Here is an 18,429-nt window from a genome sequence, read left to right as displayed (position 1 = left end):
GCTGGGAAATATGCATAAACCCACAGTTGCAAGGAGAAATGCAGTGATATGTGATCAATAGGGCATGACAATATATAAAAAGTGCAAAGTAGAAAGCACACAGCATGAACAGATGCAGAAAATGCAAAGCAAAAAACACAGGTGTTGAAAATGTAAAGCAGAAAGTGTAAAGTGCAAAGAGGGAACTGAAATGCATACCTCCCAGGCTCACCAGTAGCCTCCAACCAGCTCTCCCCTCAGGTGGGAGGTAGAGCTCATATAGCTGTACAGAGTAGCGAGGCCAGATCTGCCCCAATCATAGAAGCGTACCTGGTGAAGAGTCACCAAAGCACTCAACAGATATAAGCCCACGGTGTTCCACATGTTCAAAAACAAGGTGGTACCGAGGACAAACATCAGGAAGCCCTTGGCATACTGCTCCATCTCCTCTAATGTCTCGGGCTCGCTCCCTCGGAACTGCTCAGTAAACCAGCTATATCTGACTATGGCTGACCGGTATAAGGGTGGGCGCACTCCTAGCAGCTCGATCCAGGCAGCCTCCCACTCCCCCATGTCAGTGTCAAAGGGGATCAGATCACCTCCTACTCCTAAGCCTGTGATCATGGCAAAGTCATAGGGAGTCATCGTCATCTCCCCGGTAGTAAAGAAGTGGAAGGAGTTGTGGTGTTCCATCACCTCTCCACAAGCGCTTCTAAAAGAGGACGGCTTGCAATGACCCGTGTCAGGCCGAAGCAGAAAAGTCTGAAGCCCGTCTCATCAACAATGTCACGAACTCCAGCAGGGAGCTCGTCATACAAATCTCTCGCTGTTGTAGCTTCGTACCCCATGTAGGCACGAAACTCTCCCTATGGCAAAGAACAGATGAATCAAATCAAGCAGTGATGTAAAAGTACAGTCAGATGAAAGGCAGTGTAAGAAATTTAGTGAAAAGACAAGCATGAATGCTTGAGAACAAAATTTATACCTCAGTGGCGCTGGATGAAAGGTGAGAGGCCGGCTTCCTCAACAGGAGGTCCTCTGGTACATCGCGAGCAAAGTCACTAAATCACCTAATGCCTCCGGGTGGCAATATGTGCGTACGGGGATGATATCCCGCTAGATCAAAAGGCTGTACTCTCAATGGTAGCGGCTCTGGGTCAAACTCAGGCTCAAACTCCGCCTCGAGGTCGGCCTCAATGCCCTCAGACGCCTTGCCAGCCTCTGTAACTACCGGCTCCTCTATCTCGGGAACGAGTAGGAATGCAAGTGGAACCTCTGGAGGAGCCCCGTCATGTGCAATCTCATCTACCATCTGGAAAATGGGTGAAAAGTAGGTAAAAAGTAAAGAAAAATGGAGAAACGAGGGTAAACTCAGAAAAAGTCAACCCCAGGAGAGAGAAAATGGGAGAAAAAGTCAAGGCCCAGAAAAGTTTACGAAACCCGAGAGAAACTCGAGAGAAACAAGCCTAAAGTGGTGGAAATCCAAGAAAAAACGTTGAAAACAAATTTTGATTGGTTCAAAGTGAAGAGAACTAGGAGGATTTTATGGAAAAAATTTGCGTAGGGCGTTAGAAAATGCGTAAAAAGCTCAGATCTAGAGAGGAAAAGTGTCTAGAGAGAGAAGATTTTCGGACCTAGGGTTGTGAGGAAATGAAGCCTTAAGGCTTATATTTAAAGACCCGTGAGCAAAAAGACTACAAAGCCCCGATCTGCTATCAATGGCCAGCAGGTGGCTGGCAAGGCTTTTTTATGGCCGGCAGGTGGCCGATAGCCTCCCCTTGTGTCCGACAAGTGGTCGGTGGCCTTCTTCTGTGTCCTGATGCTGTTTTGTGTCTTTGTTTCCCAAGAGGTGTAGGAAAGTTTACTGTTGGGTTCAGATTATTTCTAAGGAAGCTCAAAACTGTGTTTTGGTGCACGATGTTCCTCACTTGCCAACATGAACGAGGTGTATCCTTTGTGAACATGTTGCAACATCTCCGAGAGGTAAATCGGAGGTTGCCACCGAATATCATTTTATTCGTTTTGTTAAATTACGCTTTTGCTCTCTTTCATTGCATAGAATATGCATTTCACATTACATATGATGCATGCTTACATAGAACATGTTGTCAATCATGCATAGAATATGCTCTTATTTCTTGCATAGAGTATGCTTTTGTTTCTTGCATAGAACATGCCTTCAAATTAACATCATGCATCGGTTGTCTATCTTGCATGGAACACACTTCGTGCATCTATCGCATTTGTCCACTTCATGCATCTATCGCACATGATCACTTCGTGCATCTATCATACTTGTTCACTTTGTGCATCTATCGCACACGATCACTTCGTGCATCTATCGCATTTGTTCATTTTTTGCATCTATCGCGCACCTTTTTCTTATATCAGGACGCGTGAAACGCGGCTCTGGGCATGTTTTATCTCGGGACGCATCAAGCGCGAGCCCGAGCAGTTTCTGTTTTATCTCAGGATGCGTGAAGTACAGCTTTGGGCATGTTTTATCTCGAGATGCATGAAGCGCGAGCCCGAGCGACTTTTCTTGTATCTCAGGATGCGTGAAGTGCAGCTCTGGGCATGTTTTATCTCGGGACACGTGAAACGCGAGCTCGAGTGGTTTCTCTTTTATCTAAGGATGCATGAAGCGCGGCTCTGGGTGTGTTTTATCTTAGGACGCGTGAAGCGCGAGCCCCAGCGGCTTTTCTTGTATCTCAAGACACGTGAAGTGCAGCTCTGGGTGCATTTAATCTCAGGACGCGTGAAGCGCGAGCCCAAGTAGTTTCTCTTTTATCTCAGGACGCGTGAAGTGCAGCTTTGGACGTGTTTTATCTCGGGACACGTGAAGCATGAACCCAAGCAGTTTCTCTTTTATCTCAGGACGTGTGAAGTGCAGTTATGGTCTTGTTTTATCTCGAAATGTGTGAAGTGCGAGCCCGAACGATTTCTCTTTTATCTCAGAATGCGTGATGCGCAACCCTAGGCATGTTTTATCTCGGGACGCATGAAGCGCGAGCTTGAGTGGTTTTGTTTTTATCTCAAGGCACGTAAAGCGTGAGCCCAAGCAGTTTTTCTTATTTCTCAGGACGCGTGAAGCACGAGCCCGAGCAATTTTTCTTGTTTCCCAGGACGCGTGAAGCACGAGCTTAAGTGGGTTCTCTTGTTTCTCGGGACGCATGAAGCGCGAGCCCAAGCGGGTTTTCTTATTTCTCCGAATGTGTGAAACACAACCCCAAGCAATTTTCGTCCCTCTGGTTCTCGGGACGCGTGAAATGTAACCTTGAGTGTTTTTCGTTCTTCAATTTCTCAGGACGTGTGAAGCACGACCCCGAACGATTTTCTCAATTTCTCAGGACGCGTGAATCGTGACCTTAAACGGTGTTTTCTTTCCTCGTGGTCAGAGTGTGTTTTGTATCTTTCTATATCGAACCTGTGTTAGTTTTAAGCTTGAAGCTGCTCATTCATATGTTCATATATTATTATTTCATGTTCTTGCTTGTTGCATCATTTCACATGATCATGAGTTTTCAAAATAACCGGTTTCGCGAAGCGTGTGAGTCCAGCTTTCACAGCATCTTTGTGCATATGCATATCATTTGCATCTTGTCCCAGAACTACGCTGGTTTGATTCATTTTAAAAGGATACGTAGCTTGCCTGTGGGCATAACCATTTGTTTCTGTCTTGATTGTTTGTCCAAGTCTTATAGCCTTGTCAAAATGGGTCGTCTTCGGGCTTTGACATTCACTCACGTCATTTCATGACTCCAAGTTCTGTCAAAGAGGGACAACTGTAGACAACCCATTTTTGACGGCCCTTACAACTTGGACGTCATCATATGCACACCCAATTATGAGTCTATATGCTTGTCAAGTGCTCAAAGTCCTCAGCGGAATGCCACAGCTTTGAGCCCTTCAAACTCTACAGACATGCTGTCTTGTTTTGGACCAAACCCAGAGATCTTCAAGCCTGCAACCTCTGGTGGCCTGCCGGCCACCTCTAAGGGCTGTCGGCCATCACTCTTGGTTGTCGGCCACCAATGTGTTTTGCAGATATTTTGTACCAGCTGTGCCAGCAGTTTGCACAGATGCTTGCATTTGCTCCCACATGTATGGTTGGATGTTCTTGAGAGAAATTCATGTTTTCTATATATAGGAGACCTCCCTCTCTTGTTTTAAGGTTAGAAAAATTTTGGAGCAAAATTTTTCCTCTCTCTCTACAATTCTCTCTCTCTCTCTCTCTTGCAAATTTCTACACTCTTGTCTACATATCCTTAACCTTTGCCTATGCACCCTTAACCAAACCTCTCCATACTTGAGCTGAGGTGTCTTTGAGCTTTGTTGGAGCTCTTGAGGGTGTGTTTGCTTGGTTTTATTGCGTGTAATTGATTTTCTCTTCGATTTTCTCTTCAAAAGGTATAAAGCTTTGTCCCTTTACTTGCTTTATCTACTCTTTTTCTTGATATTTTCTCACTGTTTTGGGGTTGTAAAAACTCAGTATTTTTGGGCTGAAACTTGGGTTTTAAGGCCATTAAAGGTTGAGGGGTGGTTCACCCTTCTTTACACCTTGCTTTGAAGGCCTTTTCCCTTGTGTTTCCCACCTTTACACTATATATTTTTGAGCTTTTAAACACTGATTTTCAGAGTTATTTCGGGGGCCGAAATCATGTTTTGAAATCTAAAATTGGAGGGGTTAGCCTTCCCTCCTTGTGTCTTGCTTATTAGCCTAGCTTGTGCTATGTTTTAGCTTATTAATCTAGCTTTTTTTTATCTTAATTACAGCATGTTTTAGGACTGTTTTTAGACTATTTTAGGACTATTTTTGGTTGATAGTTGCATTTGATCTTTGTTTTTCATGCTTATAGTATAATTGTCCACATGAGTTTGGTGTTTTAGGCCTTAGACACCATCTTATTTGAGTTGATTGCATATATTTATGGCTTTCCATACTTGTGATCACTCCTAATCATCTCTGTAACCTCCCTCCTTTCTTGGCTTTTGTTTTGCTTTGAAAGTGGTTTCAAATCCTTTGTTTGTTTAAGCATGAGATTGAGATGTCATGCTTAATGGTTTAATCCCTTTGGGGCTCATTACCAACGGTATGATGTCTCTTTCATGCCCAATGCAACTCTTGGTTTGAGAGCTCTTTCCATTAGAGGACTTAAATTCACCCTTTGGACTCAATTTATCAAAGAATGGATGGTAATCTAAAATAGAGGAATAAAATTGAGGCTAAAAAGGTGCAAGATAATAAAAAGTATTGTGTTCAATTGGATGTTAATTGAACACATGGAAGCTTAAGGTATTTCATACTGATTAGTGATGAAATGGTTCAAGTTTCCAAGGTCACCACTTCCCTTGATCAATTCATAAAAGGGAGGAGGTTTGTGTCTTGTTTTGTTGCATTTATTGAAATTGCACACTTTGGTTCATAAGCCATCATGCAATGAAATTGCTTGAATTGGTGGTTTGTGGATCAAGTTTTGTCTTTTCTTTGATCTGTTCATGATAAGAAGGGGTGAGTTGTGCAAACAAACCCTTGAGAATACCTTATGCATGCTCTGTTTGTTCTCTGTTACAGCAAGATGAATTGTATAGCAGTGGCCAGCAGGCCACTTTGCATGGCCAACAGGCCATCAGTGGTGGCCGACAAGCCCTCACTCTTGGCCGGCCGGCCACCAATGCAAAATCCAGTAGTGTATTTTTTGAGCAAAGCAGAGCTATTCTGGAGGTGGACAAAAGTGTAAGTTTTCTACTGTGCAACAGAGACCTTATGAAAGCAAAAAAGTGGCCTTTTCGGGTGGAAACCGAGCATGTGCATGAGCATTCCTCACGTATCGAGCCTATTTAGTTTAAATAATTAGCTTAGATATTTGTTGTAATTAATTAGTTGTAGATAGTTAATTTTGTAAAGTGTTGTAATCAATTAGTTAGTTAACTAGTTGTTTGATTTCGTCTTGTAATTATTTTAATTAGCTAGATTAGTTAATTAATTCAATTTATAATAATTAGTTAAGTAGTTTAGCTATTTATTCATTTTTTTTGTAATAATTAACTTAGCTTAGCTTAGCTTTAACTAATTAGCTAGTTAGTTCATTTGGACTCTCCTTCGTGAGAGCGCAATGTTGTAATAATGTATATGTCTTCCAACCCCACATCTTTCTCCCTTTTATTTACTAGCTTATGATGGTTAGTTTACGGGTATCATGTTTTATTTTGCATTCTCATGTTTGCATCCACTTGCATTGCCTGCACCGAGGCTCGATTCATCATTCTAACTTTCAGTGTTTGTTTAAATACTTCTTTGAATACGTGCTTAGACCGCATGTTATCAAATTGATTCATATGCCATATTAGTAGCCAAGCCTATTAATTGCATATCGCATGTATTGCATTAGTCATAATTGCATGAGTTAGGATCATGCATCTTTCTAACTTTATCTTCTTTTTGGCTTGGAGTACTAGGTGAGCCTTTTCTCGCTTTAGCATATCGCATGTGTGCGATTGTTGCCATGTCTAGCATGCTTGCCATGAGGCTAATTGCTTAAGCGCTATAACTGCTTGAATGCCTATGGATGAAGGCTTATAGCTTGAATTGGAATAAATTGAGTAATGTTCATATGCGATCACTTTTTCAAGTGGGATATATTTCGAAACAATTTTCAAAACAAACATGAATCGAAATGTTCCAATTTTTGCAAGTTAGTCTATACTTGTGTGTGTGCGCATCACATAGTAAATGCTAACCTAATAAACCGGAACAAGAGCATATAATGTAAATAAGATTCATATCATGATTAGTAGAGGCCGATCTTTGATCGGGCGAGCAGGGTTGCTCAATTCATGACCTTCCCCTCTCGTACCTAAGTTCCCGAGCCGAGACAATCTTGATGATGACGGACACATGGTCTTTGGCACGAGTCATGGGTTTCCTAAATTTCCTAAAAAATATTTAGGTGGTGACTCTGTATCTGGCAAAGCAGTCCATTTTTGGTATTTTTTATTCAAAATCGATTTTCCAAAATATTTGCCGAATTGGGACTCTTTGGTGTTTATCTATTCACATTGCACTTGTGGAATTAGATTCAGAACCGCTGGAGTTCGATACTGTAGGGCTTATTTGTCTTCCGAAAGGGGGCTCGAAAAAGTCAAGCTACACACAGTTGCGAAACGCTCAAAAGTAAACACTATCACTAGTCCCATCAAAAACCCTTTGGCTGATAATAGCCTAAAACCAACCATTTCAACTTGCCTCCAAGCTCAAAATTTCCATCCTCTTTACATGGATCTCTCTCAAGCCTTAAAATTTCTACTAGAAAAAGGACATCTAGAGCTCTTAGAACCCCGACCCCTCCCAAGTCCTCTTCCACCAAGACATGACCCCACTAAATACTATGTTTATCATCAACAACATGGTCATGATACAAACTGTTGCATCCGCCTCCCTCATAAGATTCAGGATCTTATTGACGAAGAGATCATAGCAATACCAAAAAGACCTTATGCCACCACTAACCCATTACCTCCATACCTCAACCTAATCCATACACTGCCATCCACCTACAACCCCAACATATATATCACCCCAGCCCATTTACCCAAACCTGAGGTGTTCATTTCAAAAAGCATGGACTTGTGTATGATGGATGCACTTGAACCCTAATCATCTCAAACCCCAAAACTTGAACTCCACAATAGCCCAATTCTAGTCCAACCCACTCCAAAGAGCCTAGCCCAACAAATTTATCAATTCCCAGTCAGTTCAAATACACTGCGGGCATCAATGGCCGAACCCACTACTTCTGAGCTGATAAGCATGATTGAAGATTTTTAGAGAACTATGGTAGATTTAGCCTTTGGGATCTTGGCTCCATCATCGACCACATCACATGCCAGAAATTTCACGTCAGAAAGCTCCCTAATCTTGGGGTGAGCTGCAATTGGAAAGGGCCAACTCGAAGCTATCTTAAGTCTAGGGAATGACATGTCAATAAGAAATGGGCCTCGCCTCGATATAGCCACCAAATCCCTTGGCAGAGTTGAGGCAAGTGGCAAGAACATGGTTGGGGAAAGTATTGATCCTTATGCACATCTCCGGTGGGCTATTGAGGCTTTGAAGGTCAACGGGTTGAACAAGCAACAAGTGGTTGCAGTTGTTGCAAAGACTGTGGATGACATTTTTGTCACTAAAGTTGGAAGCATTTTGAATCAGGGGGTAAACCATGAAAAGGGATGCCATACTAGAAACACCCATTTCAGCTCTAATCTTACATCCGTAAGAGATCTCCAAACCCAGTCAACACCCGCCAACCCCTCTGTTAGTACTTCCAAGACTAGTAGCCGCACCTTCAATCCCCTTTACATGACCTTGTCCAAAGCTCTCTAAATCCTCATAGGACAAGGCCATCTCAAACCCCTTAACCCTCGGCCTCTCTCTGATCGCCTTCCAGCCAAGCATGATGCTACCAAGTATTGCGCCTTCCATCAGTAACCCAGCCATGACACTGATCATTATTTTCGTCTTTGCCATGAAATTCAAGACCTGATTGACAACAAGGTCATCGCCCTACTAGGTCCTACAAAGTCTATCGGCACTGGATTGATGAACTTGTGGAATAATGTGACTATTTCTGTGATCGGGGATGAACCCCCTGTTGATGGCACGCATTTTACTCTAGACGTGGTGGATGGCACGCACTAATTTTAGTAATTTGAAAATGCTTTTTTATTTTACTTTCTGAATTAGGTGTTGAGTCAGTCTTGTTACGTCAAATTTTGGTGATTTCGGGGGTGTTAACTCGAACATCACTGTCTTGTTTGTGTTTGTCTTGTCTTTTCACTCTTTCTTTTGAGTCTATGTTAATCATTGAGCCAGAAGTTCTGAATGAAACTGTAGTAATTTTCACCTACTTCTCTATGCCTTTAAATCATTACATTGACCAAAGTTTTTCAAAACTGCTTCCAAAACTATGGTGAAAACAAAGAGAAAGGAATTCCTCGGGATTTGCAAAAGTTGATCAATTGAGAGGAAGAGAGGCCTGCCAAAGCCTCTAAGGAATGAGATCATGTTTGTTAATGTGGGTACTGAGAAGGATCCTGGCTTGGTCTAGATTGGTTCTACATTGTCTTTAGAAGAGCAACGAGCGACTGGTCATTTTATTAAAAGATTTCAAAAGTGTTTTGCTTGGTCCTACGAAGACATGCCTAGAATTGATCTTGAGATTATACAACATAGGATCACTCTTGACCTTGACACTTGACCCCTTAGCTTTCAAACCTTGATTCAGAATGTTCAACAATCAACCAAAATATAAGGAAAATATGAGGCTTGCATGGCTGGATTGGAAGCCACTCTTGAGCTAAGGGCAATAAGGTTAGATGTGATTGAAGGAAGCTTGCATGGCCGGATTGGAAGTAGCCCTTGAACTAGGGGCAAAAAGGACTAACGTGATCGAAGACTCAAAACTAGGTCACTTCTCAAGCCAATGGAGACCGGCAAGAAAACCAAATCCCAAAATTTGAGAGAAGAAAATTTTATTACTGAAAGACAATCAAGTTCCTATCTACAACACTAGGGGAAAATTCAGACTCAATTGGATGGGCCCTTACATTATCAGAGACTATTTGGTCAGGAACAGTAGCCATTCTCATGGATTCAAATGGTTTAGAGATCTCACAACCAATCAACATGGACAAGTTAAAATTTTCTATCCTTGAGAGGCTCGCTAGGCCGAGAACTTAGAAGGGCGACCCAGGCAAAAGTTAGAGCAAGAAAAAAATGAAAAAAAAAAAGAAAGAAAAATGAATATAAAAAAAAAGTGAATAGAGGAAAGAAAAAAAATAAAGCTCGCAAGGTCGAAAGCCTAGAAGGGCAACTTTGGCAAAAGTTAGAGCATAAAAGGAAAGAGTTAATACCCGAGTGCACCTTAAAGGGAACTACATAAGGTCTGATTCCCATATTTAGGACACGTAGGCAACTTCATCCTAAAGTTCAGCCCCAACCATTTTCAACCTACTTGTCCCATCCATGTTGATTGGCTTATCCTTATTCAACTTGGCTATCCTATCCATGTTTAATTGGCTCATCGTCATTCAAATTTGGTTGTCCTATTTTGTTAAAAGATTCGGCTACAAGACAAATCAAGTTTGGGTTTGAGGTTGGGCATCTCAAGTGTTAATTCCACGTTGGTCGGGTAATGGCCATTTGCAAAAATAGTTTTTGAGGATTTTTAGTGAAGCTGAGTAATTTTCTCGAAAATTATTCCATTTTTCTAAAACTAGACCATTTCTTGGACCCAAAAAAGGAAAAATTTCAATGCTCACAACTGGACTTATATAATTTCAAAGCAGAAAGTAGAGCAAGCATGTTAATCTAAACTCTCATGTTGGTCAAAATTATTTTAGCAGAAAGCCAAAAAAATATAGTCAAAGCAATAAACTAAGAGCACAGATAAGTTAGGTGAGCCCGCACTCTCAGAAATTTCTATCGCCAAGGATGGCCCAACCCGTGTCTCACCTTCAAGCCAAGCCAAGCCAAGCCAAGCCAAGCACTTGCCAGAAAGGCCACAACTGAAGCTAGCAGTAGGGCCAAAAGCTCTCTCATCCTCCAAGCAGTGAGGTATCGAACCAAGTGTGAAACACGAACCATAAATAGAGCTGGATGTTCGACCTCCTCATTTGGACGGGTCTGATTATACCCAAACTGGCATCTGAACTAGAATAGGAAGCTTGAGACCAATCAATTGTATAGCTGGCCGGTGGGACATGCTGTAACTCATCTCAGTCAAGTTAAGCCAAGGGCATCACAAAGGAATGTTAGTTGTAGATCTGCTGCACATCTAGTCGTACCACAACCCCTTTGTAGGAAAGCTCACTAGTTATGAGCGAAAGAAGTAGGATCTAACTGAGTACTTGGGCAAAGGTCTGCAACTTTCAGCTTATCCATCAACCACACCTGGGAAGGGATAAAAAATAAGAGAGATTAAAGAATAGAGAGATGTGCGCTGAGAGAAAAAGTAAGAAAATGGCTTTTTAGAGAAAATAGAGATCGAGGGCCAAAGTGATGTGAGAGCCATAAATAAGAAATAGTGGGAAACAATACCTAAAGAACAGTGGGCTCCCCGTGAACCGAGAAGTCTCTCCCGCTGGAAAACATCCAAGTGTTGTGTTTGTTGTTTTGGTTTTTGTTTTGTGTCGTTTTGATTTCAGTAAGCGTAAATAAGTGTATTTAGGTTGTTTTTTCTTTGTTTTTTCTTTGTCAAGTCGTATTCTGTACTTTGGTCAATCGTAGGCTCAACATCCAATTAAAAACTCATTTTCAATTTCAATTTCAAAAATAAATCATTTTGTGCTCAGAGTGTTGTGTCATTCCCAACATGATATGCAAAACATAATTTTTGTTTTCCATAACTGCAAGGTCCAACCCCGATCAAAAGAGAGCAACAAAACAAGGACCTATGTGAAGCTACATAGGTTCTAGACTACAAAACAAAAGCAAAAAGCGAAAAATGGAGTATCTGAGTTTGTTTCAACTTCTGAAAATTCTGAGATTGCATTCCAAATGCACCTTCTCAGGTCTCACCATTTCTCCGAAGTATGAGTGTACTTCGACCTCAAGCTCAAGCCTGCTTTAAGTCAGAGTGTCGATCAAAAGTGCTCTCCCTGAACACCATTCCCCACCAAAGGTGTCTTGGCTGTGTTTGTAATGAGTTCCTAGGAGACCAATTGAGGCTGTGGAAACTAAAGTTCGAATGGCAATGCCTAGAACACAAAGGTTCGGAATTTCTGAGACTAAAGTCTGGTTTGAATAGCCAAGGATGTATCCTTGGCTGGAAATCTATATGGCAGCCCCATAGGTTGAGGTAGCGTGTATACGCCTTAATTTTGGATACTGAATCAACCTAGTCTGTCACCCCATTGGAGAATAGGAAAAACTGTAAGCATGACCAAGGAGAAAGGCAGTATCTGTGGTTTCCGTATGCAAATTTTACCACTTGTCAGCATTTGAGGATCTTTGAACTGTAAGTTGAAGGTAGAAGTCTGAAATAACACAAAAGGGAGATCCCCGTCAAAGTAGAGTGGTTCATCGCCACTCGCCCCATGAGGTGTTTTCTAAGCGCCATTCTATTTGTCTATTGCATTTCCTAAACATCATCCACTAAATTGCTTGTCACACATCCTACATCGTCTATCGCATCCATTGCATCATGCATTATCTTGTATCATCCTTCTTTTTTAAGTTGAAACGCGTTGAGGATCATTGTCCCCCGGGCTTTTCTCAGAACATACAGGAACATATTCACGAGCGGTTTTCTCAGGACGCATGAGACGCATTCCCGAGCGATTTTTTATCTCAAGGCATGTAAGAACACGACCCTGAGCGGGTTTTCTCAAGACGTGTGAGACGCGTTCTCGAATAATTTTTTTATCTCAAGATGTGTAAGAACACGACCCTAAGCGGGTTTTCTCAGGACGCGTGAGACGCAACCCCGAGAGGTTTTTTTATCTCAGGATATGTGATGACATATCCCTGAGCTTGGTTAGAGTGTTCTTCCTTCTCTTACGATCCCAGCATGGTTGGAGTATTTTTCTTTTTTCACGATTTTAGCGTGGTTAGAGTGTGTCTTTCCTCACACAATTATAGAATGTTTGGAATTTGTTCTTCCTCTTCTCACAATTACAACGTCGTTAGAGTGTGTGCTTCCTCACACGATTTCAACGTGTTTGGAATTTGCTCTTCCTCCTCTCACGGTTCCAACATGATTGGAGTATGTTCATCCTTTCTCCGCGAGAAAAGTTTGGCTTGCATCTTTCACCCTTTCTACACGAGGCGTAGTTTGGCTTGCATCATTCACCATTTCCACATGATGTGTAGTTTGGCTTCCCCCCCCCCCCCTCATCTTCATGATATTCGGGTGGTATGCTCTATAGACACCCCATTTTCGACTGCCCTTAAGACTTGGGCACTTCATTCTGAGCACTTGATGATGAAAGTTACATTCTGCAAATCGTTTGGATCTTCAGCAAAAGAATTTGGTTTCAAGCTCTAATCCCAAACCTTGCACCCCATTGTGGCCAAACTATTTTAGACCTTGAAACCTTCTTTTCAAAAAAAAATTCCAAATGTTTTTATGATGTTCCGAGGCTCACATTTCGTTTAAAATATTGCCCTTTTTAAGGACAAAGTGGAAATAAGTGGAAGGGAGGTAAAATCTTTGAAAAATATTTAAAAGCATCTTAGTTATAGGTTTGGAGTTGAAGGAAATAGGAGGGGATGCAAGAAAACTAGTTTAGGAAAAGGTTAGGCATCAAACCTTTAAGACAAAAATGAGCAGCCTTTACTAAATTAGGTATATCTCTCTGTACACTTCGAATTTAGATTTGAGGTCACCACCATTGGAAATTAGATTTCTGGGACTTCAACTTAGACCCAGGGATCAGCCAAAAAGGAGTCCAGATGAAGGAGATATGTCCGTTTGAAGTCAGGCTTGAAATCAGTTTTTTGGACTCGGCCATGGCTTGTTTAGACCCAGCCGGGTTTCAATGAAAAATAGTCCATAAGTGCTTTTTAGAGCCAACTTTCATTTTTGGGCCTGCCCGTGTGTTTTGTGGCCCGACCGGGTCTCATTAGCAACAAACAGGACAGTAAACAGGAATTCACCTGCTGTTGTTTTTTGAAGATATTTTTTTATCAATTTGGCTCAAACTCTATAAATTTGACCTCTCCTTTTAGAATTGAGCGTTAGCAAATTTTTCGAAAGATTTGAAAAGCTAAAGAGATCCCCATTCATCTTCAACGCCTTTCTTCATTTTCAAACCTTCTTTAGCTATACATACCCAATACATACACCATTAGAGCTTGTTCTTAAAGCTTTTGCTAGAGTTTCAAACCATATTTCAGAAACTTTAGGGTGTTTTGAATCAAGTTTTTTAACTAAGAAGTTATCTCTCTTTTCAAGAGGTATAACTTTGCTTCTTCTCCCTTACTTCTCTCTCACTCTTTTCCTTTCTTTTCCTTGCTTCATACACTGTTTTGGGGCTGAAATATGTGATTTAAAATTGCAAAAAGTGGAGGGGTTAGCCACCCCTCCTTAGACCTTGTTCCATAGCTTTTTCTCTACTCTTTTTACTTACCTTCTCTTGCTTTTGCCATTGTTTTTCTTAGCATTTAGAGGCTATTTATGAGCTTTTAATTTATGCTTTACATATGTTGGGTTATTGTAAGTCCTCATGGATTTTGTGTGTTTAGGACATAGCCGCCAATCCGTTTGAGTCGATAACCTTTTCTTTCATTTTCATAGCTTTCATGTGTTTCATTTTCATAGCTTTCATGTATATATTCATGTCATTGTACTCACCCACTCTTAATTCACTCTACAACCTCTCTCATTTCTTTGCTCTTTTGATTAAGGGGGTATATTAAACAAAAGATTATTGTTCTTGGTATAAGAAAGGGGTTTCTCATGCTAAATGGTTTAATCTCTTCGGAGGTTCATTGTCAGGGCATCACATCTTTCTTATGCTAAGCACAAGCTCTTGTTTGACATCTCTCTTTATCACCGGTGTATTTACTTCTAAGGGACTAACTTTCTAATTAGGCCCTTGGAAATCACAAATGAAGGTTTCATTATAGCTTATTATCAAGTTTGGATTTAGAGTCATTATCGGTCATTTTGGATTTGATTAGTCATTATTGTTCTTTTGAGTTTGGCTAATCATTATTGCTCATTTTGGGTTTGACTTGGAATTCATTATTGCTTGTAAATGAGTTTAACCCTGCCTTTGTAATTTTCCCCATAGAAAAGGGCTTGACAAGGTTTATTTCTCAGGTTAAGTCGATGCTTGATATCCTTTATCGCTTTTTCACTTAGTGGACGTAATTCTCACCTTTTGGACAAAAATTATTAAGTAATGGAAAAGGTAATGTTAAAAGAGGTTAAAACTGGAATAAAAGAGGTAAAAAAAGGGTAATAAAATTGAGTTGGGTTCAATCGGACATTATATTGAACCCATTGAGTCTCGAGTCATTACATACTTTTTGAGTGATGTTAATGGTTCAAGAAGCAATGTCTACCACTTCCCTTGAGGTAACTCCATGATAGGGGAGAGGTTTTGTTGGTCTTTCATTTTCATTCATTGAGCTTCGTCCGGTTGCTTCTCAAATCATCACGCAATCAACTTGCAACCATTGATGGTTTGGGAACCGAACCCACTCCTGCCTTTAGTATCTCTATGATATAGAAGAGCAGGAAGGACAAACATGGTTTAGAAATGCTCTATCTGCACTGTTTTCACCTCAGAGCACAAAAACTGTTTTCTACACACAAAAAAAAAAAAAAATAGGGCACGACAAGATTTGTTTGGGCCCGACTGGGCCTCATCAGGGGCCAGACAGGTTTCAATGTATGGTAAACAGAGCACTTTTGGTTGAAACAAAGAGCAGTAGCTGAGGGTGAAACAGAACAATTTCCCAAGCAGTAAATAGAGTAGTTTTTGAGGGTTGTCTTCATCGGCACGCTTGGAATCCTTGTTCATTCTTTACATATTATTGTTGTAATAAATTAGATAGTTATTTATTTATTATTCATTCAGATTTGTAATAAGTAGTTGATTTGGACACTTGGACATTCGGACCCTCTTGCGTGAGGGCACATATGTAATAATTTGTGTATGTCTTTCAACCCTCATTTCTTTCTCCCTTTTATTTATCCACTTATCGGGGCTGTATAGCATCATATTTTACTTAGCATTCTCCATGACTCGCATCCATTTGTTTTGCATTCATAAGGTTCGGTTCATCATTCTAACATTTTTACCATTTCTTACTTACTTGAATATGTGCGCTAAACGCATGCTTTGAATTGAGCCATATGGCATGTAATAAATCGAACCTATTAGTTGGATGTTAGAATCATGCATTTTTTCTAACTATTTTCTTTATTTTGGCTTGCCTCGAATATTGGGGTAAGCTTTTTTTTGCTTTAGCATTTTGCATGCACGCGATTGTTAATATGTCGAGCATAACTACCATGAGGCTACGTGCTTATTTGAAATAACTCTTTGAATGCCTGTGGATGAAGGCTATTTTACCTAAGTTAGGACGTCTTTGATTATTGCATATACAGACTCATTTTCTTTGAGTCGCGTATTTCAAAAACTCTTTCAAAAATTGCATTGAAATCGAAGTGTTCTAAATTAAGCAAAGTAGTCTATATTTGTTTGACTTCACGTAGTAATGATAGCATTAATAAATTAGAACAAGAGCATATAATGTACATGAAAATCACATCATGATTAGTAGAGGCCGATCTTTGATCGGGTGAATGAGGTGCTTAATTCATGACCTTCCTCTCTCATACCTAAGTTCCAGAGCCGAGACACTTTGGTGATGACGGACTAATGGCCTTTGGCACGAGTCACGGGTTTCCTAAATTCCCTAAAAATATTTAGGTGACGACTCTAAAATCTGGCAAAGTAGTCCATTTTTTGTATTTTGATTCAAAATTGATTTTCCAAAAGATTTTCCCGATTTGGACTCTTTTGTGTTTATCTATTTCACATTGCACTTGTGACACCAGATTCAAAATCACAAGAGTCTGAACTGTAGGGCTATCGTATCCAATGAGACTAAACCCCTCCGAAGAGCACGAAAAGCGAGCTACATGCTTGTTTGTGGTTTCGATTGCTGCATTGCATTGTGTATCATTTGCATCCTGCCCCTGAACTACGCTGGCTTGATTCCTCGCAAAGGGATACGTAAGCAACCCTCGAGTTCAACCAATTGCATCTGCATTTTGTTTGTCTACCCAAGTCTTACGGCCTTGTCAAATGAGTCGTTTTTGGGCTTTGACATTCACTCATGTCATAAAATGACTTCGAACTTTGTCAAAGAGGGGCAACTGTAAACACTCCATTTTGACCGCCCGTAAGACTGGGCCGCTTCATTCCAAGCACCTGATGATCAAATGTTACGCTATGCAATCTTTCGAATTTTTAGCAAAAGAATTCGGTTTTGAGATTCAAACCCAATCCTTGCACCCCATTTAGACCAAAACCTGTTTTTATAGCTTGATCACTCAAAAAGCAGTAGGACCAAAGGTTGACCAATGCCACTTTTATTGGGCCGGCCATACATCCTCTTGGCTGGCCGACCATGTTTAATGAAGTAAATATTTTGCAGCAACAGGTTGCTCCCATGCACGGGATTTGATACCTGTTCTCTTTTGGAGATATTTCCAATGTGAGATGCCTAAATTCAATAAATACAGCACTTCTTAGGGTTAGAAAATTTTCCAAAAGCTTAGAAGCTTGTCCAAAATACTCCTCTACCCTCTTGAATATAGATACATTGTAGATACACCATTGAAGCTCAAACTTGAAGCTTTTTGCTGAAGTTTGTAACCTTATTTCAGATACTTGAGGTTGTTTGGAATCAAGTTTGATAACTAAGAACTTACCTCTCTTTTCAAGAGGTATAACTTTGCATCTTCTTCTTTACTTCTCTTTCACTCTCTTCCTATCTTTTTCTTGTTTTACACACTGTTTTTGAGTTGTTTTGAAGGGCTAAAATATGTGATTAAAAGTTACAAAAAGTAGAGGGGTTAGCCAGCTTTCCTTCGGCTTGATTACTATAGCTTATTCCTTACTTCATTTTTTTTTTTCTTGCTTTCTCTTAGCTTTAACACTGTTTTTTTTTTTAATATTTATTTAAATGTTTATAGGTTGTTTAATGTTTAATTTATGCTTTGAATATTATAAATTGTATTGTTGTAAGTCCTCGCGAATTTGGCGTGTTTAGGATATAGCGGCCAATCCGTTTGAGTTGATTACTTTACTTTGATCCTTATAGCTTTCTTTATGTATATTGGAATCTTGTGGTTGTGAGAGGGTTAAAACTTAGCCACCTCACCACAAGTTTGATTAACTAGCTATAAATTTCTTACTTTCATGCTATTGTTGTACAGCTTGAAGTTAGGTAGTAGCTTCCGTGTCAAAAGTGTTATAAGCTCTCTTCTAGTTCTATTTTTGACATAAGGAAATGGATGTTTCATCCTTAATCCATGAGTAGGAAGAAGAGTTTACAACAATTTTTGAGTTGTTATATTTATGTCCATCACTTCCTTGAAGTAACTTCATGATAAGAATGAGGTAGGTAGAATAGTCTTGTTTTCCGTTGTGTTTAGTAAATCCTTTTCCTATTGCTTCTAAGATCATCATGCAACAAATTTGCTATAGTTGCTGATTTGAGAAACAAATCTACTCCTCCCTTGAATATCTTCATAATAGGGAAGGGCAAAAGGGGAAAACATCCTTTGGAAATCCTCTGTCCCAGTTCTGTTGTAGCAAGTCTTTATCCTGAAATATTAGTCGGCCGGCCATTCTTCTATATGGCCGACCATCTAAGCAAACCGGCCGACCACCTCTTTTGTATGACAGTGGTAGTTATTCAGCAAAACC

The sequence above is a fragment of the Camellia sinensis genome, chromosome 8 (genome assembly GCF_055761805.1).
Source record: "Camellia sinensis isolate YWXY chromosome 8, ASM5576180v1, whole genome shotgun sequence".
Classification (NCBI taxonomy): domain Eukaryota; kingdom Viridiplantae; phylum Streptophyta; class Magnoliopsida; order Ericales; family Theaceae; genus Camellia; species Camellia sinensis.
Note: the sequence above shows the minus strand (reverse complement) of the source record.